Source organism: Alligator mississippiensis, chromosome 3, assembly GCF_030867095.1.
Source record: "Alligator mississippiensis isolate rAllMis1 chromosome 3, rAllMis1, whole genome shotgun sequence".
NCBI lineage: Eukaryota > Metazoa > Chordata > Crocodylia > Alligatoridae > Alligator > Alligator mississippiensis.
In genome coordinates this window covers 234,724,658-234,751,316 of record NC_081826.1, presented here as the reverse complement: position 1 = coordinate 234,751,316, position 26,659 = coordinate 234,724,658, and the positions used below count along the sequence as shown (strand labels likewise).

Below are 26,659 nucleotides of genomic sequence, written 5' to 3'. Positions count from 1 at the left end.
ATCAATGAAATTGGGATGTGTGCATGCGATGGGTTTGTGAAACAAATGAATATGCTGACAAGACAGAACATGGACAGAATACAGAGAGACTAATCAACAATGTCTGGAGATTAAGTCACCAGAGGAGGAAAAGGATACAAAAGGAGGGATTTCAGAGCAAAGAGGGAAACCTGAGGCCACCATGGACAAAAGGCATACCACCAGCCTGTCTTACCCACCCCACTGGGCAGGTGCAAGCCTTGGCCTCCAACCTCCAGGCTGCTGACATCTGACATTCAAGAAAGAACTTCAAGGTGAAGCAGGCATACTGGCCAGGTGTAACTTCCCACTGATAACAGCTCTTGGGCTGGTAGGTATAGAATTGTTTCCATTATTCTCATCTATTATCACTGTGTATCAATAAAATGTGCTGATTATTGAATGGAGAGATTGTGGTCAGTCTGAAGGTTTGGATCCACCCAGAACAAAGTATCCAAGTCATAAATCCAGTGCCAACATCCTGATTTGGTTATACTTGGCTTGTGTTTGCTTGCTCTTCCACGTGACCAAGAATGTAGCATGAACTGAACTAATATAGCTGATGTTAACATACAGTGTAATAGTAGTGAAATGTAACCATTGTACTCTACGGCTTGACATAAGTGAATGAACTCTGTATGCCCTTTTTTAAATGAGTGAATGTGAAAGGGTGAATGGTGAGGAGAATGGCATAGAGATGGGAGAAGAAGGTTTAACTGTTTATGTAAACAAGGTGCCAAATGTAAGTCAGTAAACTAATTAATGGATGGCTGAAGAATCCCTTTGAGGCTTAAGACACAACAGGAGATAACGAGGAGGAGAGAAAGGCACACATCCTGCCAGATGGGCAGCAAGAACACTCCAGGGCTGAGATAAGAGGATGAATGAGAAACAACTGCAACAACAGAAGTTGAGTATGGAAAAACCCGAAAGCATGCCAATCCCTATAGAAGAAGACTTTGAAAATGTCAAGTTGGGTGAATCTCTCTCTCCACTGCTGTCCTCTCGGAGCACAGGTGCATCTGTTCATCCCACTTCAAGCTGCAATCTCTACGATCTCTTTCTCTCAATAAGGCCTGGGATGGCCACCCAGTGCCATTATGGAACAACTGCCACTGTTAACTATAATGTCAGAATGGAATGGTTGCATAGTGTGTGTGTGTGTGCGCGCGTGTGTGATATAATATGTATGATGATTTATGCATGTTTATATGAGTGTATCTGAACCTCTGTGTCTAATTCATTTGAACAATAAACGCGGCGTTTTGCCTTATCCCCCTTTATAAGGTCTTGCTCCTGAATTGGCAATTAGTATTTAAAGTAACAAGAAGGCTATAAATGTAATTCCACATCCAGAAAAAGAAATTTAGTCATGGCAATAGCCCTCACTGCAGTGTAGAATTAAGTAACCCAGTTTAGGTGTCTATACAATGTGTGGGACAGTTCGTCACCTCAGAATAGGGTTCACAGCAGCTAGCCTGCTGAGCAAAACATTGAGGAAATGGGAAACACTGCAGAAAGGGTGTATTTGAAAACTTACATCTCTCCCAGATATACACATTTTAATGAGATTAGGACTCACAACCTGATGCTATGGGGCAGGGCTGTCCAACTGGTGACCTGTAGGCTATATATAGCCCTTTAGGGCGCATCCAGATGAGTGCGCACGTGCCTCTTGCCCCACCTCAAACCCCTTTGAGACAGGGCAAGAGGCATGTGTGGGAATGAAAAAATGTTAGACTCTGGATCTAAAAAAAATGAAGTTTAAAAAAGCGGGGCAGGGCACAGTCCCAGACCATGCCCTGAGGCAGCTAGAGGCTGGGTCCTCCATGAAGACACTCTGCCTGCCAGAGCTTCTCTATGGTTGGCCACTCGCCCTGGTGCTGAAACACGCAACAGCCAGGCCACATGTTTCAGCACCAGGGCTCCGGTGCTGGTGAGTAAGGGATCGGGGGGGGGGGCTGGAGGAGGAGGAAGGGGACCATGGTGAGGGACCCCTGATGGCCCCACCCACTCTCTCAGCCCCCCAACCCTTGCCCTGGCTGGGCCCCCCCACCAGCCCTCCTGAAGCCCCCAACCCCTACTGCATCCAGCCCCTCCCCCCGCCAGCCCCCCAAACCCCCCTCCCCCCCATCATGGCTGGCCCCTCCCCCTGCCACAACCAGCCCCAAACCCCACCAGCCCCCCCAAGCCCCCTGACCCCTGCTGCAGCTGGCCCCTTCCCCTGCCAGCACCCCCTAGGCCCCCCACCCTTGCCGTGGCTGGCCCTTCCCCCACCAGCCCCCGAGCCCCCTAATCCCTGCCATGGCTGGTCCCTCCCCCTGACAAGCCCCCTGACCCCTGCCACAGCTGGCCCCTCCCCCCACCAGCCCCCCCAAGCCCCCAACCCCTGCCACAGCTGGCCCCTCCCCTTGCCAGCACCTGAGGCCCCCCACCCCTGCTGCGGCTGGCCCCTCCCCCTGCCAGTCCCCTCAAGCCCTGTTCTGGCCAGCTCCATCCCCCCAAGCCCCGCATCCCTGCCCCCCCCCACTCCATAGTTCAAAGAAACAAACAAAAAAAATCCCAGCATTTACCAACTGCCGTGTGGTTGACTGGGGCCCTGCCCACACAGTGCAGGGAAGGCGGACAGCCCCAGCAGCCCAAATCCAGGCTCTCCTGCCCCCCGCTGTCCTGTGCTGTCCAGGGGGGTCTGCTAGGAGACCCTAGAGCCCCCCCCCCACCCCTTCTAATGCAAGCAGAGGCTTTTTTTTCTATTTTTTCTATTCTTTTTCTGGGTTTTTTTTTAAAGTGACAGTGCCTGGGGTTGTAGGGGTAACCTCAGAGTCCTGGGGGGCCAGGTTGCAGGGTGAGGCTGGGTGAGGCAGCCATTTGGGAGCCTGGGGGAGTGGGGTTGGGGCTGGGTGGGGCAGACATTGCAGGGGCTGCAGCAGCTGGTGGGGGATGTGGCAGTAGGGCAGCAATTGGGGGATGGGGTGGGGCATGTAGGCCTTGCAGTGGGGAGGTAGCCCCTGCAGGGGCCATTTGGCCCCCGTTGAGGGGCCGTACCACTTGTATGGGGGCTGAATCCCCTGTTGGGGGGCTGAACCCCTTGTTCAGGCCATTGCCCTGTGGGAGGGCAGCAAAATATGTATTCATGAAACATGTATTTAGAGTTCACTTTATTATGATAAGAGACATGCTTTAACACTGTAGGTATATCAATAAAACATTGTCCAACTGATTGCTGTCTCTGTCTTACTCACTCTCTCTCTCTATAGTGGTCTTTTGTTTTGCTTGTGGAGGAACATGGATTTGGGGATATTTTACAGAGTGACTTTGGGATTTTTTTTTTTTTTTATCAGGGATTTTTCAGTTTTCCAATAGGGAACACCAGAATTTCTGCTAGGGAGCCAGTGGCAGGACCCTGCCTGCTCAGAGCTAGTACCTTGGACTCATCTGGCTGTGGCTGACCTCCTGGTCAAATGGGGCCAGGAGGAAATGCTTTGACAATTCAAAGCAGGTCACTACACCTGGAACTTCTTCTGGATGAAAGCTGTCCAGATGGCTGGGCAGGGGGCACAAATGGCAGTAGTGCCTCACAAAGGCCAACCCTGCAACCGCAGTCCACTGGCAGCTGGGCCAGAGGGGCAGATACCTTTACAGGCTGTGCAGTCCCCATCTGAGTCTGACAGGTGCACAGCAGGTCACAGCCAGGCAGCAGCCCCCACTGCCAGACTGCTGCAGTGGGTAGAGGGTGCAGGGAACTCTCAGGGCTGCTTAAGCAGTCCAGCTGGCACAAGGGGTAGTGTCCCCAGGTACCAATTGGCTGGGCCCCAGAAGCTCCTGAGAGAGAGTAGCCCTGAGCTACTTGCCAGCAATGTTCCCTCTAAGGAGCAGCAGTCTGTGAGTGCACTGCCTCTGTCTGGCATGGGACACTTACCAAAGGGGACTGGAGGCTGGAGCTGGGCCAGATGCTGGGGGCCAGAGGCTGGGGCCATGGGCCGAAGGCTGGGGCCGGAAACTGGAGGCCAGGGGCTGGAGCCAGGGGCCTGTGGCTGGAGGCTGGAGCTGGGGGCCAGGGCCCAGAGCCGGAGCCTGGCACGGGCTCCCCAGCTCCGGGGAAGTCCTCCACTCCCTCACATCAGGGCCGGGGAGCAGAGCACTTCCCCAGAGCTGGCGGACCCCACGTCAGCCCCCCGCCCCAGCCTCCATCCCTGCCTTACCTCACCTCGGGGAGGAGCCACTGCCTGCCCCACTGAGGCTCTGCCAGCCCCAGGGCACTACTCCGCTCCCTGGCCCTGATGCCACATGCCTCTTCACTCCCCAAGGTGATGCAGGGGAGCAAAGCAGTGTCCCGGAGTCAGCAGATCCCCACTAGGGCAGGCAGTGGCTCCCTCCCCGAGGTGAGGCAAGGCAGGGATGGAGGCTGGGGCGTGGGGCTGGCACGGGCTCCACTGGCTCCGGGGAAGTGCTCCGCTCCCCAGCCCTGATGCGGGGACCAGAGCACTTCCCCAGAGCTGGGGGAGACTATGCCAGGCTCCCGCCTCAGACTCTCCTAGTGCACGGCCTTGAAAAGGCTGCGCTGAGCCACACTTTTACTTGTGCACGGCCGTGCACGCACCCACCTTAGGGGGAACCTTGCTTGCCAGGGCAACTTTTTATAATCCTGAGGCCAGGACAGGGCAGCTTTTTATACTGCTGGCGACAGCACAGGTGCTGGCCCTGGCTCTAGCTCCCCCTAGCTGAAGATCCAGGAGGAGCCAGGCAGGGGTATTTTGCCCCAAGTGGCACAATGTGTTCCACAACAATGTGCATGTCCGAGCACATGCGCTGAAGCAAAAAGCCCTGGCTCAAATTCGCACTGCTTCTATTTGAGCTGCTGCAAGCACATGTGCTTGCATGTGTGGACACGCCCTTAGGGTTTAACCTGCAGCCCCCAGGCTCTAAGTCTGAGCACCACTCCTCCTATCACTTTCCTGCTGCTGCTATCACAGGTTTCCCTCTCTATCCTCCAACTTCCACTGCCTGCCTCCACCTTCCCATATGGCTGAGACAGTCTGCAACTATGGCAGGGAGAGAGGGCTGGGAAGCCCACACAGAACAGAAGTGCTGGACTGAACTTGTATTGTGGTGGAGCAGCTTGCATTCAAATTAAACTTCAAAAATTAGGAGAGGTATTTAACTCATGTTTGATTGTCCTAAAGTAGGATTGTGGATGCAATACAGAAATATGTTGTAGAAATTTCAGTAGTGAGGAGAAGACTAAAGCCTGCATCAAGGTTTCCACTCTCACACTTAAGAGATGCAAAATAATCCCATACTTATCATCTGTAATTATGATTTCAGTATTCTGTTCTACCAGCAGTTACCATATGTGTTTGTGAAGTGGAATAATTTCCCAAATATACTACCGTGCTTAATTATGGAACGAAAGTTTGAAGCACTGCATTTTAAAATCCTTTTTTCTTTTATGAGAAACTTTAATTAGGTCCAACTTCCCTTCCTAAAATGTAATTCCAGGTTTCAAAGTAGAGTAATAATCTCAACTACCACACAAATCACTCTTTTCAGGATCCCTTGTCCTTGAACAGCAAAGGAAAATGTTGGCTGTTGAGAAATTAAAATGCAATTGCAATAGAACAATAACAAACCATTGAGCTGTTAGAAAATGTCAATGGGTATCAGTTCCAAAACAGGCCCTGCAAAGAAACATGCAGTTATGAGGACATCAAGATATCAAGAGAAATATTCTTTCATAATTAAGATGGATAGCTCTCTGGTCAATTCAGGTTTCTAATTGGCACTGTACGAAGTACACAGGCTAGGCATTTAACATTTTGTGTTACTTCTTTCTATCATGCAGCATTTGTACAAAGCAAAGAATGAATGCATCGCCTACCCCAAATTCAGGGATTATTGTATTCAACACAGCAACCAGACTTTTTTTTTTTTTTATTTCTCAGTAAACAAAATTAATCAGTTCCAGATTATATTGAAAAAAGCATCTAAGACAGGGAAAAAAGAGCCTGACTGGATATTTAACACCTGTCAACACTTGTTTGATTTCAGTATTTCTCCTACTTGAGGCATTTTAACCCAAACTGACAGCTTCTGTTCTCAAAGTAATTTATTTAAATAAAAGTTTTTCGAAATTGAAAAAAAAAAGAAAAAAAAATACAGAAGCCCTCTAATGTAGGCTTCTCAGGCCAAATACTGTTTCCTCCTCAGAGGCCGCATCTACATGGTCATTAATCCATGGTAGTTACTGTGCATTTAGTTTAGTACTTGCCTAAGTAAGTACTAACTAAATATGCAGTAACAGCAATTACTGTGCAGTAGCACTAGTGCAGTTTTTTTATGAAGCTTACTGTGCAGTAGCCTAACAACACTGTGCGGTAGCATATTAGCACAGTTTTTGACCAGCACACTACTGCACAGTGTTATTAGGCTACTGAGCAGTAAGTGTCTCATGTAGACCTGCCCAGTATCTCTTGTTACCTGAATTATAAATTATAAATCCAAACTTGCCAGGAAGTCAAGTACCTGTCCTTGATATCTGAACCATTTAATAGTTTTGTAAATGTTGAGGATTCCTTACTTGATCAGCTAGTTTTCTTCCTCATGGGATTTCCACCATAGATGCTTTGTAACTTGAGCACCACTTAGTAATTAAATTACCTAACTAGAAAGTAGGGATCTGTATTCTAGGTCACTCTAGGCCTACAGGAGTTCAAACATACCTCTCTCATCTTCCAGAAGAATACCATTTTTTAGCAGCCAAGATATTATCACTGCCATTTCCAAAAAAGGAAGGATTAGATTCTAAAAATAAAATTACTACTGCAAAGTTTTGGGTTAAAAAATTAAGACTTAATTTTAATATTTCTTTTTCCTGCAGCAAAGAGAGAACAGACATGAAAATGTAGGCATTAGATAAAAACAACCTAAATAGTTTTGCTTCAAATAAGGTTTAGATATAAGCTTAGGAAAACAAAAAAACCATCTTTCTGTAAGATTTTATTATATGCCATATCATGAAAGAACCATATTGCTTTTTCAGTTTAATTTTAAAAAGCCTTTTAGAAATCAATTTGAAAATAATGTAGAGAAACTGACAAACCTGTAAAAATCTTGCAAGTGTATAATATTCAGAAACTAAAAGTTAACAAACCTGTCTCAAGACTGGATTTTAAAAACACACGCATTCATTACTGAAGTTGTGGATTGTGTGTGATATATGGACACAGTTGTTGTTATTTCCATTAAAATTTGTTTTTACTTGGCTATTGACTTTATAATCAAGACAGTTGTTTAGCTTAAAATGGTAATGCCTACATGCAATTCAGCCAGCCTAAGATGTCATATTTCATCTGTACAGATTGCATGTCTTGCACTGAGTTACATAACTGGCTTGGAAAGATTATGTTCAAAATCCCTACAAGCTCTACAGAAATAAATATTATTCTTTGCTGTTGGAGATATATTCCACCATTCATCTGTCTCTGCTTATAGACTTCTTAAAGAACACTGCTTTGTTTCTTATCAACAATCACAAACTATGAACCAGATCTTGTGCTCAAAAGGAGCAAAATGCAAACTGAAGTCAATAAGAGAATGGCCTGAAGGAGTGCAGAAGCAGGCTTTGTATGTGAGAAAACAAGACAAGATAAGCAAAACAAGATCTCAACCCAACAATCGGATCTACCAAGAAAGACTGAATTTTAGGACAAGGGCCTTTGAAAATGTGGCCCTTCATCACTGCTACCTCCTCTCAGAACATTTATAAATATAAGAGGCCAAGCTGCTACCTTCCCACCCCTCCACTTATACTTGTATCTAAGACCAGGTTTTTTTCCTTCCCATGTCAAATGGGGGGCAACCCCATCTTGATATGAGTAACTATAGTAAATAAAATTACATTTAAATCACTATTTGAAAAATGCTTTAATTATTGTTATTTATTGAAGCAGTAGAGGTGGGATGTTGTGAATAAAACTGAGGATATACATTGAGAACTGTTGACATTTCTAAATATATTCTCCATCTCAATCCAAAAGCAAGAATTTGGAAGAAACAAAAATTAACATAGAATGCAGTGCCCATGGTGATTCCCCCAAGCTATCATGCCTGATTTCTTTTTCAAAAAGAATTTCACAAAGAAGCTACACTATCTTCTTCATGCCTTCTCATTATTGAAGCCACATTTTATTTTAATTTTCCCACAATGACAGAGAAGCACAGCAGTCAAGTTCCTTTCTCAAGCTTACACAGTTGTCAGGGGTTCTGATAAAATCAGAATCAAGATCACTGTGCCTTTGCTCAAGCAATTGGATCACACAGCCGCCTCCTCTTTATAGACTCTTTGTGGTTGATCAAGCCCTCGTGGCTGAAAAAATTGTCAGTTTCTTTGTTCAGTAATTACAGGTTTTGTGAACATATTTTCCAAGTAGTAGTAATAGTTTTTATTAGGTAGGATGGTGACTACAGGCACATATTTTTGCCACAAATCTTGTCATACTTTCCCTTTATCTTTAGAATCATTGCAGATAAATTGTACTTTTATGTTTAATAGCATTCATGAAATTCTAGCAGAGAGACATGCTAAAATCAGTAATGTCAAGACATTCAACACATCTCTACCCAACAATATAATGAAAATGTTGTCTACCTACTAACCACCCAAGCACCAATATTTGTTTGTTTTCTTCCCATTTTGTATAATATTAGATTTTAAGCTTTTTAGGTAGAGTATATTTGTTCTAGCACAGCTGAGTTTTGGCTTACCAGAAAGCAACATCTACTATGGGATCCCTCACCAGAATCACATACACTGAAGGAGGACACTAGTCACTTTTGTATTTAATGTAGAGACTTGGTATACACACTCCCATGTCCTATTTCTGTCTGATCTTATGTGGTCTTCTGATTGATATGAAGTACCTTATTTACATATCACATGCCACTACTCCATATAATACTTAAGAGCAGCTAAAGGCTGCATCATAGGGATCTGAGGTTCGTATATGGCCAACTCAGTCACTGTTTTGCTCCTCTTCCATGGAAAGTAGTGGCTTCCTACCTTGATTATTTGAAGATGCCATTTTTACACTGGAAGCTGCAGTTATTTAAGATACTAAAGGCTTCTGTTGATATAATTACATAATTAAGTATTTGTTCAATCCAGTTTACAGTTACAGTGCCAATTGACACTCAAATAAATCCTGTCACTTACCTACATATTAAGTTTCAGGGTAGCCTGTGTTGGGCTCTATGCTTCCATGGCTAGACTGCTAACAATAGCAACGTTGGCTAATGTAAATCTATACTATGCACAGTGGCTCTCAGTGGTGGAGGTTTCAACCCAGATCTTGGGCTTCAGAGGGTGCCTAGCATGGCCCCCAGTGGCTGGGAGCAGACACAGGGATAACCACATGGGGGGGGGCAGGGTGCTCTAGCAGAGTCTCTAGAGAGCCAGGTAAGGAGCCCAAGCAGAGGTGAGTAGGCTGTGCAGAATTAGGCTGTTGAGCAGGACATAGACAAGTTGAACAGCCAGGCTTTGCAACTGAAGAATGAGGACAAGAAGTTGGAGCAGGAGGACCTGAATGGAACTGAGTGGAAGGTGGTCACTTCAGGCTCCAGGCCATGTGTTACAAGGGAAACTTTTCTGCTTCAGCTGTGCAACAGATACGAGACCCTTGCACCATTGGTGGAAGAAGGACCAAAGTCACTTCCTCCAGGGGAGGAAATGAGGCAAGCTCTTGTCCAGAAGAGGAAATGTAAGGTGGTAGTACTGGGTGCCTCACCCCTGACAGGACTGGAGGGTGCTATCTGTTGGCCGGATCTTTTTGCACAGGAGGTCTGCTACCTTCCAAGGGGCCATATCTGGGATGTGACAGAGAGGATTACAAAACTCATCCGGCCCTCTGACCACTATCCCATGGCGCTCATCCATGTGGGCACGAATAACACAGGAACAAACCTGAGTGGGTCATGAGTGACTACAGGGCTCTGGGGGCTGGACTCAAGGGGTTGGGGGCACAGGTGGTTTTCTCTTCCATCCTTCCAGTCAGGGGTCAGGGTCCCTGGAGAGACTGTTGTATTGAGGAGGTCAACTGGAGGTTCAGAAGATGGTGCTACAGTGAGAGTTTCAGATTTTATGATCATGGAATGCTGTTCCAGGGTAGAGGCTTGTTGAGAAGAGCTGGCATCCACCTCACACCAAGGCGGAAGAACCTGTTTTCTTCCTGTATGGCTGACTTGCTGCAGAGGGCTTTAAACTAGGTGCATTAGGGGATGGGTGTGCAGATGGGAATGCAAGCCAGGGGACAGCTAAGCATGAAGGATGTAGAGAGGACAGTCAGTGAGGTGTCAAGAATGGTGGAATGGTGTCAGGGCAGTGGGGAACTGGGGGACTTAAGTATCTATACACAATTGCTAGGAGTATCAGGAATAAGCAGGAGGAACTGGCACTCCTGCTAGCAAATAGGGAGTATGATCTCATCAAAATAACAGAGACCTAGTGGGATGCCATGCAAGACTGGGCTGTATGCACAGAGAGCTACAGGCTGCATAGAAGGAACTGGGTAGGGAAGAAGGGAGGGGATGTAGCTGTCTATGTAAAGGAGTGGTATGCCTCCTTGGAGGCCCAAATTGGTTCAAGACAAGGGCAAATCAAGACCCTGTGGGTCAAGATACAGGGGGATGAGGAAAAGAGGACTTGATGGTAGACATCTACTGAAGACTGCCACACCAGGAGGAGGAACTGGATCTGGAATTTTCCATAGAACTGATGGAGGCTGCACATTCAAGGGACATGGTTGTCATGGATGATCTCAATTACCCAGACAGCTGCTGGGAGGAGCACTCAGCCTGATCATGTAGGCCTTTGACCTGCGTGAAAGAACTTTATTTAGTACAAAAGGTGAACGGGCTGACTGTGGGGAAACTTTGATGGATTTGGTTTTAGCCAAAGGGGACAACCTGGTGGGAGATCTCAGGATTAAGTGTAATCTGGTAGATGGTAATCATGGTGGAATTCACTATCCATTATAGGGCAGGAAAGTCAGCCAGTAGGGCATAGGTGTTTGACTTCAGGAAGGCTGACTTCAATTAGCTTAGGAAAATAGTGGGAGACACCCTATGGGAAGGAGGACTGGAAGGAAGGAAGTTCAGGAAGGGTGGTCGCTCCTCAAAGGAACGATCCTCAGAGTGCAGAAAAGGTCCATTCCTGTATGAGGAAAAGGTGGTAAGGTGGGGTGGGAAGCCCTTTTGGCTTACCAAAGGAATCAAGGACTGCTTAAAAAAGAAAAAGGAGGCTTAAGACAATGGAAACAAGAGATAGTCACCATGGAGGAATACACAAATGTAGCCCATATTTGTAGGAAGAGAATAAGGAAGGCAAGGGCGGTGACCAAGATCAGGTTGGTGACTGAAATCAAGGACAATAAGAAGTCCGTCTTTAGGTATATAGGGAGCAGAAGGAAGACAAGGGAAATGTAGGGCCCTTGCAGAATGGAATGGGACAGCTGATAACAGACAGTCAGGAGAAAGCTGAACTCTTTAATGAATACTTTGTGTTAGTGTTCCTGCATACAAATGGTGGTCGACCGCCTGGTTGGATACTGGACAGTTGCATGGGGGTGGGGGAGGCGGAGGGGGGACAATTGCTAACCAATGGTCAGTGTTGAACTGGTGAGGGAGCACTTAGAGTGGCTGAAAGTCTTCAAGTCAGCAGGACCAGATAGACTACACCCAAGAGTCCTGAAGGAATTGGCAGGAGTCGTTACAGGACCATTGGCGTAGGTACCTAAAGATTCCTGGTGCTTGGGAGAGGTCCCAGATGACTGGAAAAGGGCCAATGTGGTGGCAATCTTTAAGAAGGAAAAGAGGGAGGATCCAAAAAATTAGAGGCCAGTCAGTTTGAGCTCACTACCAGGTAACATTTTGGAAAAAATTATCAAGTCCATTTGTGAGAGACTGGCAGAAAGCGTGATGCTGAAGGATAGCCAGCATGATTACATTGTGAGTAGGTCATGTCTGACCAATCGTGTCTTCTTCTATGATCAAGTAACGAACCACTTGGATGTAGGAGATGCAGTTCATGTTATATACTTGGATTTTAAAAAGGCCTTTGATATGGTCTCCCATGATGCTCTTATAAAAAAAACTGGGGGATTATGGGCTGGCAGAGCCCATGGTCAGGTGGGATGGAACCTGGCTAAGGGATCAAACCCAGAGAGTGTTAGTGGATGATCTGTATTTTTTTGGCATAGGGTGGGGCCAGTGGTGTCTCACAGGATTCAGTTCTTGGCCCTGTACTGTTCAACATCTTTATCAACAATTTAGATGAGGATGTGGAAAGCATGCTAGATAAGTTTTCAGACTAAGTTATGGGGAAAAGCAGTCACACTTGGGGACAGGTTGAGGATCCAAGCAGACCTGGACAAGATGAAAAGGTGGGTGGAGAGGAACTGGATGTAATTCAATATGCAGAGTGTATCATATGGGGAGAAGTAACCAATGACATGAATACAGGTTAGGAGGAGATGTCCTGGCCAGCATGCTGGCTGAAAGGGATCTTGGGGTTATGGTTGATCACAGGATGAGCATGAACCGTCAGCGTGACACTGTAGTCAGAGCTAATAGCATACTGGGATGCATTAGCCAATGTGTCGTGAGCAGGGATAATGACAGAGCTGACCCTAGGGGTGTGTAGGGCCTGGGGCATATCAGTCTGTGCAGGGCCTGTGCAGGGTGTGGGGGTGGCAAGCAGCCAGAGCACGAAGCCAGAGACAGCTGCACAGAGTGGTGGCACCCTCAGCATGTGCCAAAGGTGCTGTCCGCAGAGCCTGTACAGCACTGTCTGAGGGGGCCCAGAGCATGCCCCCCCCCCCATCCTCCTAGGGATGGCTCTGGCTAAGGAAGTGATACTTCCTCTCTACTCAGTACTGGTGAGACCCCAGCTGAAGCAGTGTGTCCAGTTCTGGGCACTGCACTTGAAAAACATGTGGAGAACCTTGAAGAGGTCCAGAGAAGGGCCACAAGAATGATTAAGGGCCTGGAGGACAAACCTTATAAGGAAAGACTAAGGGATCTGGGATGGTTTATCCTGGGGAAAAAAAGACTGAGGGGGGATTTGGTGGCCATCTATAAGTACATAAGGGGTGAATATTAGGAGCTGGGAGAAAAAAAACTGTTCACTAGGGCACCCGAGGGGAGGACAAGGAGCAATGCCCATAAACTGTTAGAGGATGGTTTCAGGTTGGATGTAAGGACAAACTTAACAGTAAGGGTGACAAGAATATGGAATAGACTTCGCAAAGAAGTGGTGCAGTCCCCAACCTTGGAATCCTTCATGAGGAAACTGGACAGACACCTTGCTGGGATCATTTGTTCTCAGCAGTATTCCTGCTCAAAGCAGGGAGATTGAACATTATGGATTTTCAAGATCTCTTTTAGCCCTTAATTTCTATGATATGATCATTTCTATTTCTATGATACACAGCATGGTAGCTGAAGTATAGACACTCTGTGACTCTGGATAGCTGGGGATGTTATGCAAATGATGATATCCCAATTTGCACAGTTGATGAATAAGTAGTACCTCATTTTGATCACTTCCTAACAATCAATTCCTTCAATATCATGTTATTCCACCTTGTTATATCAGTAAAGCTTCCCAATCCTTCACTCCCAAAAATATCCCAAGTCATCTATACTTCCATTTCTTAGTCTTACCTCTTACCTTAAGATTTTCCCTACTCTGTTCACATTGCTGCTTCCCCCACCCCTCTGGTTTCCATATTACCCATTCTAAGAGATGTCAAGGGGTGTTCCTACATATGTACATCCATAGATTTTTGCAGGAGTACCCTCAGTTTTTACGATGCTACAGAATGATAAATACTATTCTTGATTAAAGTTGTCCCAGGTGGACATAAGCAGAGGCCCTGGAGCACCTTCCCATGGTGGGACCCAAGGCAGGGCTGACCCACCCAAGGAAAGAAATGAAAATCCCTGAAAAGAGGCATACTTACTGTTTTTAGGAGAAATATAGCCGTGCTGACACAGACCACCAGCGCGGTTCATCAGCCTCTTTTATTGCCAGCTGGGAATTGCCAGAACACGTCATCAAAAATTGCTGCCTGGCTGATTTAAAAGCTGGTGGCAGAGAAATGGAAGTGGGGGCAGCAACACCGGAGCCAGAAGGCAAAGCTGCTCCGCAGGCTGCACATCAGCAGTGTCGGCAGCTCAGCAGGGGGCCAGACAGGGACCCATAGGAGGGGTCCCGGCTCCATTAAAAGTAGTATCCACCTGGCTTGGCAGGGCAGCCAAACCAAGGAGAATGGCATCGAAGGGTCATGAGGATCACAGACGCTGGATCCGTGAGTGGGGTAGGCCGAGGCCCCATACCCCAACTATTCCTTTCTTCTCTTTTTTCTTTATTGTTATTTCAAAGGGTGCATGGAGCATGGACCGGAGAAGGAGTCTTCAAGTGACCCCGGGGTCAAGAGGGAGAGCTGAGGCAGTGGAGCAGACCACTACTCCTCAGAGGGAGAGCAGACAGTGATGAGGACAGTCCCACGCCCTGTAGTCATCCAGGGTGAAGGGGCACCGAGAGATGGGAGTGGGGAAAAGAGAACAGGCGTCAACATCAAGGGGCAGGCTGGCAACCCATCATCCGGCTGTCCTGAGGGCTAGCATATGGCTGGGGTGTAGGGGAGGTGGAGCCCCAAGAATGCCCGCTGAAGACCTGTGAATGCTACTTCAATAGGGATAACAACATATACAAGCCTGTAAGGGATAGTAGACAAAATTATTAAAACAAAAAAAGGGACACTCTTGCCCTTCCAATGTCAATAACAGGACTCCCACTAACTTCAGTAAAGGCAGGATTTCACACAATGATTATACAATGCAAGTATGAAATTCAGAGATATTCTTCTCAAAAAAATACCCAAAGAGAAAACAAGCAACTCACACAGAAGGCATGTTGCTGCTAGGGTTTTAAAAGCCTCCTTTCTAATGAAGAAAATTGGGCCAGAAAGACAGAATCACTCTTGTCAGAAGAAATCACTATTTTTTTTAGTGAGTCTGATCCTGTTGCTACTGATGTCAATTCCAAAGCTTCTACTGATATTAGTCAGGATCAGGCAGTGTTTCCTGACTGGGGGTAAGAAGGATACTTCAGAGCATGTCGGTGGAAATGCTGCTTTGGTACTTGCATGAACATATGAAAATAAATGGTGAAATTCTTCAGGATCCCATGTTCAAAACAGCAAAATTAACAATATAGGTCCAGAATTCTGAAGGAACACTGTGTTCAACTGTAGTAACATTAATCATGCATCAGTATTGCACCCCATCTTCCAAATTCTGAATGAGACTAGAATATGCCGAACACCATTATTCTCACTAACAAATTCATTGCCTAGAGGCCATGGTTTTGCAGAACTGAGAATGCAGCATTAGCACAGATTTATAGTCACTCCTATAACCTTTAAATCAGTGTTTTATTACTAAGAGCTCTGTGGGAAGTGCTTATGGAATATGCAAAAAGCATTTAGGTACTTTTTATAGCAAAAAAGCTTGCATATTGCTAAGGCATAAACAATAGTCAAACAACCCAAATTTAAATGAGAACATGTCCATGCATAATAGAGCTACAGTAGTATATCATAAAAATAAATTATGGGACAACAGGAGTTATTTTATTTTCTAATTTCCTCTTTCTAAATGCTGATTGTTTCCTTAAATCACAGCTTTCAGCATCAAGGCTGGGAAGCTCTGTCAGCATGTGTATTGCTTTTATGATCTTTCTCAGAAAATGGGGAGAATTAGAAGGGGGTTTTTTTTCATTTTTTTTTTAATTTTGTCCATATCAAAAAGAATCAATTAATACATTTACAAAATAAATGGTTCAAGTTGGCCAGTGTACCTTCTTGGAGCTCTCCGAGTGATCATGCATCATTTAATCTTTTCATGCATTATCTCATCTTTTCTTTTCTTTTATTAACACAGCATTTCCATGTTAAAATTCAGACCCACCCAACCATAGCTCTTGTCAAATGCCATAAAGCTATCTCATCCAACCACAAGACAATGCTGCTGAATATTTGAAACATCCCACTTTTTTGATTGGGAAAACAGGGTTATAAGACCATAAAAACAATTATGGTGAATCACAAAAGAACTAAGTTGTAAGAGGGTCTCAATGGGAATCTATGTTAAAATAATAGGATAAAATTCTTAGAATTAGGAGTCAATGGGCATGTCTACACATCACCTTACCTCACAGTAGCAACAAGCTACATCACCATAGTACATCACCATGGTGACATAGCAATCATGTGCATCTACACGACTGGCAGCTACTTCAGTGTAACAGCATGCTCCCCCATTTTAACGCGCTGCTATGATTCATAGATTGTAGAGTCAGAAGGGACCACAATGGATCATTGTGTCCAACCCCATGCCCCTGGCAGGAAAGAGGACTGAGGTCAGATGACCCCAGCCAGGGGACTATCTAACCTCCTCTTGAAGACCTCCAAGCTAGGTGATAGCACCACCTATCTTGGAAGCCCATTCTAGATCCTGGCCACCCTTACTGTGAAAAATTTCTTCCTAATATCTAACCTAAATCCACTCTCAACTAGTTTACACCCATTATTCCTAGTCACTCCCTGGGGCGCCTTAGTAAACAGCGCTTCCCCTATTCCCCGTTGACCTCCCCTAATAAATTTATAGGCGGCCACAAGATCTCCCCTTAGCCGTCTCTTGTGAAGGCTGAAGGAATTCAGCTCTCTCAACCTCCCCCCATAGGGTCTACTATGAAGGCCACTAACCATGTGAGTGGCCCTCCTCTGGACCCTCTCGAGATTCCCCGTGTTCCTCTTGAAGTGCGGCACCCAAAACTGGACACAGTACTCCAACTGCAGCCTGACCAGTGCCGCATAGAGGGGGAGCATCACCTCCTTTGTTCTATTAGTCATGCACCTGCTAATGCACGACAAGGTGCAATTGGCCTTGTTGATGGCCTCGTTACACTGCCGGCTCATGTTCATCTTGGAGTCAACTATGACACCAAGATCCCTCTCTGCCTCCGAGCTGCTGAGAAGGACACTCCCCAACCTATAGGTGTGCTGAAGGTTCCTCCTTCCCAGGTGGAGTACCTTACATTTATCTTTATTAAATTGTATCCTATTTCTCTCTGCCCATTGATCCAACCTATCCAGGTCAGCCTGAATCTGCTCCCTGCCCTCCGGTGTACTAACTTTGCCCCATAACTTGGTATCATCAGTGAACTTGGAGAGGGTGCTCTCCACATCCTCATCCAAATCGCTGATGAGGATATTAAATATTGGTCCGAGGACCGAACCCTGCAGGACCCCACTCCCCACCTCCTTCCACGCTGAGAAGGAACCATCCACCACCACTCTCTGGGTGCTGTCCCTAAGCCAGTTGGCCACCCACCTGACCGCATAGGCATCCATTCCACAGTCTGCAAGCTTCCCAATGAAGATAGGGTGCAAAACTGTGTCGAAGGCCTTCCTAAAGTCCAGGAAGATGACATCAGCCTCAGCTCCCACATCCAGGCAGTATGTGACCTGGTCATAGAAGGCTACGAGGTTTGTCAGGCAGGATCTACCTGTGACAAACCCGTGCTGGTTTCCCCTCAGCATCGTTTCCCCTGCTGGGCCTGCACAAATGTGCTCTTTGATTATTTTCTCTAGCATTTTCCCAGGAATAGAGGTAAGACTGACTGGTCTAAAGTTACCCGGCTCATCCCTTCTCCCTTTCTTGAAAATGGGCGCCACATTGGCCCTTCTCCAGTCCTCAGGGACCTGGCCAGAGCACCTTGAGTACTCAAACAGCTGTGCCAGCAGCTCAGCTATGACACTGGCCAATTCCTTCAGCAGCCGTGGATGGAGGTCATCTGGGCCTGCTGACTTGTACCCATCCAGCTCCTCCAGGAGCTCCTTAACTACTTCAGAACTAACCGTAGGTGGACTGGTGCCATGTGGACATCCATCAATGATCGAGGTGGGGGAATTGGCTTGGTCGGTACTTAGAAATACTGAAGTGAAGAACTCATTGAAGAGCTCTGCTTTTCCCCCCACGTCAACCACCAACTGCCCTGATTTGTCTTGCAGGAGACCTATGTTGCTCTGAGCTTTCCTTTTACCTGCTATATACCTGAAGAAGGACTTTTTATTGTCCTTGGTTGTTGAAGACAGCCTGAGCTCAAGCCCCGCCTTGGCCTGTCTGATTCCCTGCAATAGTGCACCAGGGAGATATATTCCTCCTTGGTGGCTACTCCCTGCTTCCATTGCCTATACATTTCTTTCGTTGCCCCCATACTCTCCTGGAGTTTCCTGTTCAGCCAACAGGGCTTTTTTGCCCCCTTACCTCCCTTCCTATGTAATGGGATAGACTCCTTTTGGGCCCCAAGGATCACCCCCTTGAGATACCTCCAACCCTCCTGGACCCTCATTTGCTCTATGTTTTTGAGTTGCATCTCCTCACTAACTAGCCTTCTAAGCTTACTAAAGTTGGCCCTTCTGAAGTCCACCACCTTAGCCCCACTAGTTACTTTACCCACCCTTTGCTGGATAGTGAACTCGACCAAGTGATGGTCACTATCTCCCAGGCTACCATGAACTCGCATGGTCCCCACGAGATCATCCCCTGTTGCTAAGACCAGGTCAAGCAAGGCGCTACCTCTGGTGGGACTAGACACCACCTGGGTTAGGTGGAGGTCCTGCACACAGTGTAAGAACCTCCACGAGCAGCTTGTTTTGGCTGTCTGCTCCTCCCAGCAGATATCTGGGTAGTTTAGATCTCCCATGACCACTGCCTCCCTCACCTGTGTGGCGTCTGCTAGCTGCCCAGAGAATACATCGTCTAGCTCTTGATCCTGATGAGGAGGCCTGTAGTAGACCCCCACAATCAAGTCCTTTTCGCCTGGTCCCCCCTTGATCCTAACCCACAATGCCTCGGTGTTCCCCTCCTCAACCCCCACCTTAATGGTGGAAGACGTATACTGCTCCTTAACATAGAGTGCTACCCCACCACCTTTTTTCCCCACTGTCACGCCTATACAACCTATACCTCCTCAATGCCTACCGCCCAGCCATGTGTAGAATCCCACCATGTTTTGGTTAGTCTGACTAGGTCACACTGGGTGCTAGCAAGCAAGAATGTGAGCTCCTCTTGCTTGTTCCCCATACTTCTGGCATTTGTATAAAGACATTTTAGTCCTCCAAAGGGGGCTCTTGGTGCCCCTGTGCCTTGATGGCATGTATTCCCTTTATTACTTATCTGGTGTGGTCTGGTGCCTTGTTTATGGCTTACCAACCCCTTAATATTTACCTGGTGCGATCTGGTGTCTTGTTTGTGGTTTACCAACCCTGGGCTCTCTTTGACCACCGGTTCCCCGACCCCCATTGAGCCTAGTTTAAAGCTTTTTGGAGGAGATACTTACCTCTGGGAGAGAGATGAAGATCATCATCTCCCAGGAAGCCTCCTCCCTGGAAGTGCTGGTCATGGCTGTAGAATCCAAAGCTCTCCTGAAGACACCAACTCTGGAGCCACCGGTTGACTTCCTTGATGCGGGCACCCTGGCGTCTCTGGCTGCTGCCAAGTGGAAGGATGGAAGAAAATACAACCTGTGCTCCAGTCTTCCTGAGGCTGTCTCCCAGTTCATGGAAGTCCTTCATGATGTGGTCAGGGCTGGTCCTAGCTGCATCGTTGGTTCCCACGTGGACGAGGACCATGGGGTAGTCGTCAGAGGGCTTAATAAGAGCAGGAATCGCCTCAGTGATGTCCCTGATCTTAGCTCCAGACATGCAGGAGACTTCTCTCACCATAGGATCCGGTCGACAGATCGGCCTCTCCATGCCTCTCAGGATCGAGTTGCCCACCACAATCACTCGGTGTTTCTTTTTCTGCCTGGGCAGTGATCCCCCAGCCTGCCCAGTAGGGGCTACAGGGATCACCTCATCTGCAGGAAAATGCTCCTTCTCTGTCTCCTCCATGGTTGTCAGGGCCCCGTATCCTTTCCCCACATGCAATGGGGAAGCAAACACCAGGCCCCTCCACCTGGATCCAGAGGTGACTGTCCTCCACTCCCCAGCTGCAGACTCCTCGCATGGAGTTTCACCCGTGGGCATCTGGAGCTGTAAGGAATGGAAATACCCATCAATCACAGCCTCATCATCCCTGATCCCCCTTAGCCTGCTCACTGCCACCTGGAGTTCCCTCACCTGCTCCTCCAAGGCTCAAATGTAGGCACATGAGGGACAGGTAAGGGGGCTCCCCCCCTCCCCCGATGGCAGGGTCACTGCCAGGCCACCCCTGCAGACAGGGGTGCAGGGGTCCATCTGAGTGGACACCTCAGAGGAACCACAGGTGGGCAGCACCATCTGAGCTGCAGCTGCATCCCGTGCGCTTACCTTAGCTGCTCTTACCTTAGCTGCTGAGCTTCAAGTAATCATTGCTCTTGCTAGGTGTTCCTTCTTGTCGCTTATTCTTTGTGTGCCCACCTTGCGTAAATGCAGGAGCACCCTTACAGAGCGTGCCTGTTTGCGCGCTCTGTTTGCACACTGCTCCATGCCCGGCTCAGCGAAGAGGAATCCAGGGGCTTCCCCTCTGGATCCTCTGCAGCTGCACCGGCTCCTGCCCCACTTACCTTCAGGGGGTCAGCTGCTGCTGCCCCCGCTGTTGCTTCTCAGCCTCTGCTGCCTCAGGTATGTTGCAGGGGGCACACATGTGCTGAGAGCCCGCACATGTGCCCAGTCAGCCTCCTCTCCCTCCTACTGCACCCAACTGATGATGAAGTAGCAGCAAAAACTAAGTGCACCATGCACATGACACAATAACAACATCACCATGGGGCAACATGTAGATGCACCCAATGTTTCATTTTCAGAAGCAATTTAAGATCCTAACTCCTTGTCTTTCAATCCCAGTTCAATTCCTAGGTGCTCAGAAACATTTAAAACATTGGAGTAGATGTTTTTAAAAGAAAGTTACCCATATTTCATTTCTTCCCTTATGTTCTAGAAGATGGTGCAAAGAAGTTGTTACTGAAATTGCAGTTGAACCTAAAACAGTGAGAACTTGTATGAACTAATAAGGAAAGCTAAATTATCCACCTACAAAAGTGGTGTGCATGACCAAATACAATTTTGCAGATGCTTTAAAAAAAGTCAAGTTTCTAACCTTTGTACTTGAAAAGATAAATTTCCCAATATGAATCAAATATAAAATGGTGCAGGATCATTAAGACTTCCAAGAGAGAGGCTGAAACTGTGACTCTAAGATGAGTGAAGTTTCATCCTTCTTGAAATAAAAACTATAAAACCCAAGATGGCATTTTATATGCTTACATTAACTCTGCATTTAAGCAGATAGGTTGATGAACAAGGGAAGGAAGAAATACAGAAAGGGAAGGAGGACAAGAGACAGAAATATGGAGAGGAAGAGGAATATAAGAACAGAAAACACAATTATCAAAAAAGATAATATATTGCCCCACTGATGAGTTCTGAATGTCAGATTACTTTTCTCACTTCACTGTTCACATGCATCTGGAAATACTGTACTGCCACACAGTAACAAAAAAATAATTGCATACCTAAAAATATTAAAACTGATTGTGGCAGGGCACCTTTGGTGCCTGCTACTTTAAGAGCAGCAAACAGGCAGCAGCCAGGTGCCTGACGAGGGCAGCCATTTTGGCCCAGGGATATAAGCTGGGCTGCAGTTTGCTGTAGAAAGGAAGGAGGAACCATCAGGCTGAGGGGCTGCTCCAGCTAGAGTCAGGAGGTAAGGGCACAGGCTATGGGGAGGAGGTGACCCCTTGTCCTGGGGAAGATGTAAAACTGCACTCTGCTGGGGAAGGGCGGTCTGGTTGGGCTTCTAGTGGAATTGGAGCCCCCAGGAAATGCCAGGCCAGTTACCTCCCCAGTGAAAGGTGGGTTGGGACACCTTATAACCCCAGCCACCTATCCCCAGTGGTGTTCTAGCGAGCAGGGGGATCCCAGGGCTCACTTAAGGAGTCCTGCGGCAGAGCTCAGGCCAGAGGAGGGACCTGGGGCCATACCCAGGTGGCAGAGGATAGCCTGGGAGCCCGAGTCAGGCCCTGTGTGAGAAGGGCAATGAACAGAGCAGCCTGCGAGTGTGGGCCCCAGTGGGGGCATAGTGGTCTGGTGAGGGGTTAGAAGCAAAATAGACCTATAGCCATACAATTGCTCAGTCAATGCTCAGGTGAGGGTAGCAGGAGATGCCCAACAGATTGCACTGGGGCTGACCGAGGAGAAGAGAGCTGAGCCCAAAGCCAGGTGAGGCCGGGTAGCATGAGTGTGGCCCCTGAGAGAGGGCAGTATGAAAGGCTGGGTGAAAGCAAGCAGAGTGGGACCCTGGTGAGAGAGGGGTAGTATATGAGTGGCCCTTTGGGGCTGTAAAAAAGAGCTACAACTGTTTGCCCAGTTTGCTCTGGCCATAGGCCGGAGAATTAACATCAGAGAAGCATCTGTGAGGCATGGAACCCATGGAGGGGAGATCAGAGCAGGTATTAGGCCCTTGTCAGCAGGACGAGTAACAGGTAGCCTCCCACCTTAGTAACAACTCTCATATTTTTCTGTCGAGGTGTGGCAGATGAGTGAAGTGGGTGGTTACCTGAGGAGCAGGGCAGCCAGCAAAGACCTGACAAGGAGGCCACCCTGTTATACTGATCTAAATCTTTTCTTTTTTTGCTCAAAAGTTATGTTCTGATGAAGCTCCATTTATTTTTTACAAATGCCTCCTTGCCATCTCTCCTCCTACCTACTAATATTCTTGTATCCACTCTTGTATCCATGGTTATGCCACTTTCCCTTTCTGTGTAGTAAAACTGGCATGGCATATATACAAGCTACTCCCAACACTTGCCTGATTTATTAATTTAAAGATATCTCATTAATCATGCTAGCTTCAGTCTCAGAAGGATAATACCTTACGTTCTTTACTTGAGTCCATATACTGAGAAAAAATCTTTCTGTGAACCCTCTCAAACTGATCAAGTACTCTAAAACCTTTCTACAGCATCACTCCATGAACTGCCTGCTTACGTTCATTATCTTGCCACCTCTCTTTATATTCAAAGAAAATTCCAAAGACCACCTAAGCTTTAACTTCGTTAAGCAGTTTCCAGTGTTATTATATTTGATCTTCCAGACAGAATCTGATAACGACATTTGTTACTACCTGGAGAATAAACGGGTGATTTTTTTTTTTTTTCTTCCCCCACCCCCAGTCTCGTGAGAATCCTTTTTAGCTTTAGGCTCACATCTTCTATCTTTGCTTCTGGTATACAATAGCCTCCACTCATGTAACAGGCCTATCGATCCATTTTTACACAAAGTTTCCAATTACATAAATCTGCCTCTTCCTGATACTGATGTGAATACCTGTCCCTTCTGTGACTATTTGTCCATTGTATCTACAGTTTATCCTGTCTATTCTCCTTATTATCCTTGTTCCTCCTTGCGCTCCAATCCCTAGATGTTTCCATGATCTCTTAATGGGGCTAACTGTTTCCAGGCCACCTCATCATCAATTTCTGTCTGCTTCTCTTCCACATTCTTCAGTGTAGCAAAACTGCCTCATAATTCAGTTTTTCTTCCATATACTCATCATGGCAATGTGCTGTTGACTTGCATCCTCTTTTGTGAGCCTGTACTCCCCCTCTTATCATCTAACAGGGATCTACCAATCTTGAGCTGTCCATGTAGCCTCCTTTCATCTCTCTTCCATGTCTCCATATTCATATGGCAGCTCCATCATAATTTCTACCTGCTTTTCTAGCCCTTGGATCTTCTCTTCCTTCAGCTCTTAGAGCTTTATCACTTCAAGTATAGCTTCCACTGTGTTTCCATCCGGTGGTCTTCATTGCTTCCTTCTGCCTTAGTAGGTATCACTGCCTTCTCTCCCTTATACCCATCTTAAAATGAATAAACCTATAATTCTACCAGCAACAGTTTTACATGCAAACTCTTATTTTTTGCTCTTGTCCACTGCTTTAGTCACCAACTGTGTAGCTTGTTATATTCTTTCCCTTAAGTTAATCCTTCACCCTTATTAAGGCTCCACAGTTGTCCACCAGATGTACTTGGAGACAGGAAGCATGCCTCAAATCTTCAGTTGCAAGGCCTCTCTCCTATTTACAATACACCTCCACTTAACAGACTCTGGAACCACAAACCACCAACAAATCAACCATCACACAACAGATGACAAACAGTCACTCACTTTCAACCCCTCCTGTCTTCTTTAAATAAGATAACTACAGATTCTTTTCTTTTTGACAGTCATCCCACAAGCAGTTTTTGCCTTTATCCCAGTCCTAATCCTCCACCCTGGAAGTCTTCCTCAGACTCCTTTGTCTCTCACCTCATTTCCATTACTTTGGCAGTTCTGTCTTTGTACCTCCTGCAAGGAAGTAGGTTTTCAAAGTCCAGCATCATGGGTGCATCTACACAAGATGATAAATGTGCATTAGTTTAATTCTGCTGAGCATTAGCATGTCATGCAAAAAGCATGCTAATGTACATTAGACTAAGTCTACTATGCATTAAGCATCACAAAAAAGTATCCATCTGTGCTAATACAGGTACTAAACTTAATGTGTCATAATTATACACCTTAATGAACGTGTAGACACACCCCGTATCTACTAAATCGTTAGGCTGCTCAGGAATCTATGATTTCTTGATAAGACATGGTCTACTTCAGAGAGAAAGAGAGAGAAATGTGTTGGTTTGAATCAGAAAATGGTGATCAAAGTTGGATAAACAACTTTCAAAAACATAGAAATTAAGCAGAAATTGTACCAGACAATTATCTAAAGCTAAGCAGAAAAACATGCAGCCATCTTCTGTTAGAAAATTTAATTTTATCACTAATGAAATGCTTTGCAAATTTGATTTCACCAAAATTTCTTTTCAGAAAAAAATACGAAAGGAGTTCCAATGGTATTGAAACATCCCTTTTTTACACTTGTGGATCAAATTATTGTATCTTGTTATTAGCTTTCATTCTTATTTTTTTTTTTTTATGTATTGTGTTACACAACAAAATTAAATGTTTCATTTTGTTTGTCTTTTTAAGAGGCTGGAGTTTGTTCTCATGTAACTTTTTCATATATTCAGGGAGGGGAGGGGGACAGGGGAAGAAGGTCCCAATTCAGAATGAAACCTAATTTCATTATTACAGATTTACTTATTAAATGGAGTTTCCATACTTTTCATAGTTCTTCTATTGATCCCTAACATTTCAAGTCTGAAAAGCTTGTAAGATTCCGGGGAATGAAGAAGTCTAATAAGAGAGCTTATTGGTGAGATTGTAGGGCAATCCTAGAGAGAAGAACATGGGTAAGCAAACCAAAAAAAGAAGAAATGCATCAATTTACCTGACAAGTCTGATAAGCTTCTGAGGATTTATCAACATTTACATTTTCAGGTTGAGTCTAATTGGTAATTATAAAAGTATCAAGAATACACTTGGAAGCATTGCATCTTAGGCAATCAGCTGATTGCCTTTTGTAGTAACTTGCTAAAAACTGCTAAGTATAAATTCATAGCTGTAGATGTATTAACAAAGTGTTTCCCATTTGGAATAATGTATAAACAAATAATGTGCACCACATCTGTAAAGGCTAGTGGTTTCAATAAAAAATTTCATTATATATTTATATAGCCTTGTTATTTATGACTCCTATAAATGATAAATCAATATATTTTATTCTCTCAAAGCATCCCAGAGAAAAGAAAAAATTAGCAAACACATGTAAAGGTCCAAACCTCTCAGTTTCTATCTATTTGTGAGTATTGCTGAAATGCCACTACACCCAGGAAAGTATGTTCCAAATATGCTGCCAATATCAGCAAATACCATTCTCTTTACAATCCTGAGATTCATAAATGCACCAAGAATGTGCACTATGAGTAAATTGATGCACAGTTTCTCCCTTCCACTAGCAAAACAAGTTCTATGTTTGGCCCACGTGTAGCATAAACAATTTCCAAGGCAATCTCTCCTGTTGGCACTCTTACACTCTGTATCAATGAGTTATCTGTTGTAAGAGAGACTTGAACCCACATCTCTAGTAAAGGTTCTAATTACTGAACTACATAGAGTCAGACTTTTTCTGGTCCAATAAATATTTAATATATGTAAACAAAGGAGACTACTCCAACAGGAAAGACGGTACATAAGAAAAGATCTTCCTCTACCATTGCACCATGTCCAGTAACCTAATGATCATTTCCATGAAATATGGAAGTGTGGAGTTAAGTCCCTGATCTGAATCGGGCAGAATACAGATTACAGTTTCAGTCTCCTACACCTCAGGAGTGCTCCATCAAGTACTAAATGATGGCACAGTAACAACCATTACTGTATTGTCCCAGCAGTGTACGGTTATTTTTAGCACATATGTTACCCTAGCAATGCACTATAATGTGGTAGCTCACCACTACAACAATGAAGCATCAGCACCATGGTTTGGGCCTGCTGACACTACATTGCCATAGTGACAAATTACGTTGCCATAGCATGTCACTACAGCAGACTAGTGTCTTGTACAGATGCACCCACTGGGTAGGCTCTCTCTCACATAGTG

At 45.9% G+C, this 26,659-nt stretch overlaps 1 long non-coding RNA gene across 1 annotated transcript in view; it reads right to left on the bottom strand.

Moving 5' to 3' along the window:
- Positions 1-22,020, bottom strand: part of LOC132249581 (uncharacterized) — a 34,805-nt gene extending 12,785 nt beyond the window's left edge. The window contains exon 1 of the long non-coding RNA XR_009461082.1: positions 19,481-22,020. This is a non-coding gene — a long non-coding RNA (uncharacterized LOC132249581). The remainder of the gene's footprint in view (positions 1-19,480) is intronic.
- Positions 22,021-26,659: the final 4,639 nt, after the last annotated feature.